Source organism: Crotalus tigris, unplaced genomic scaffold (assembly GCF_016545835.1).
Source record: "Crotalus tigris isolate CLP2741 ecotype Arizona unplaced genomic scaffold, ASM1654583v1 scf7180000018585.330925593:3314079, whole genome shotgun sequence".
Lineage (NCBI taxonomy): Eukaryota > Metazoa > Chordata > Lepidosauria > Squamata > Viperidae > Crotalus > Crotalus tigris.
This window is the reverse complement of record NW_024097088.1, coordinates 2,874,323-2,875,732: the sequence shown is the minus strand read 5'-3', so window position 1 is coordinate 2,875,732 and position 1,410 is coordinate 2,874,323.

Sequence of the window (1,410 nt, the reverse complement as noted above, 5' to 3'; positions counted from 1 at the left end):
TTTTAGCTGTTTTTATGTTCCCTCTAGTTTTCTACCCCACACAGTGTCCACTGGTGTCAGGGGCCAATACATTTAAATAAATAAAGGAGATATTTGCTTTGGTTTGTTCTTATGAGAGGAGAGTCAACTGACGGCCCCTGTGTTTGCATGCACAGAAAGTTTATTTAAAGTCAGTTAGGCTTGTAGGTAGACAGGAAGCCCCACGTGAGCAGAATATCACACTTGCTCTGAGGCTGGGTTTACCAAGGGGAAGCTTAAAACAATAACAAATCCTCCAGTCCTGCTTTCTGCAGAGCCCACTCCAGTCCGATCTTCCTGTAGAAAAGCAGCTAGCAATCCTGCCCAGAGGGCTGGGATTGTTTGCTCCCCAGCTCTGCACATCCTGGGCGGAGACCAAGCACTGACAGCCGAGGAATCCCGTGACAGGCCTGCCTTGCTGTGGCACCCGTGGCGAAGGGGGGGGGGGGGAGACATTTCCCAATGTACAAAGTCCAGGGTTCTTCACTTGGCTGTAGCACTCCAAAACCTGACATTCCAATATTTTACAACATTTCTAGCTTTAAATAAAGTTGCCTTACTTGGTGGTATCTACCTAGCATGCTCCAGATTGATCTGGAAGAAGAAGTAGATGCCACCTTGAAGGTGGGTCAAGCCATGGCCTGCTTAAGCCGGCATTCGAGGCCAGCCAACAGTGTGCTGGAGACCTCTCCTTGGCACCAGAGGCATGGACCGAAGCCGTTCATCTGTTGGGTTTCGGGAGAAGCGTGTTCTCTAGGAGAACTCCTTTGGGCCCGTTTGCTACCCACGGATGGGCCCATCTTGGTCAGAGTGCTGCTGGTCCAGCGCTGCGCGAAAACGGAGTGCGGAGAGCGCTCGGACCAGAAGCGGGAAGAAGAAGAGTCGGAGGGGTCGGAACCCAAAGCAGCCCCGGCCCTTCCTGGCAGGGGGAGGGCAGCGCTCAGGCGGGGAAAGACCCCCCCTCGCCCTCTCCTGGCACCCGCGGGCGCAGCGCTGAAGTTCGCGCCAGCTGGGCCAACTGGGGGAGGACGCCGGCCAGGATCGCGGGCAGCCCGGGGGGCTTCGGGGGGGCAGGGAGGCGTCCGGGATGAGCCGAAATTTCCCCGAGACCCCAAAGCGCCCCGCTCAGCTGGGTCGAGACCCCCACGATCTGGCCGCCCCCTCCAGCCCAGGCGGGCGCCCGGCACCTCCCCCCCCGCGATGGGGCGCTTCCGCAGCGGAGCAGCCCAGCCGGCGCAGCAGCCCCCCGAGAGGCGCGGGGCGGGGGGCTCCCTCCCTCACCCGATGCCCGCCCCCGGCTTTGACGGGCGGCCGCTCGGCCAATGGCACCGGACGGGCGGGGCGGGGCGGGGGCGAGGGCGGGGCGGCGCGCGGTGCCAGCCGGAGCGGAGA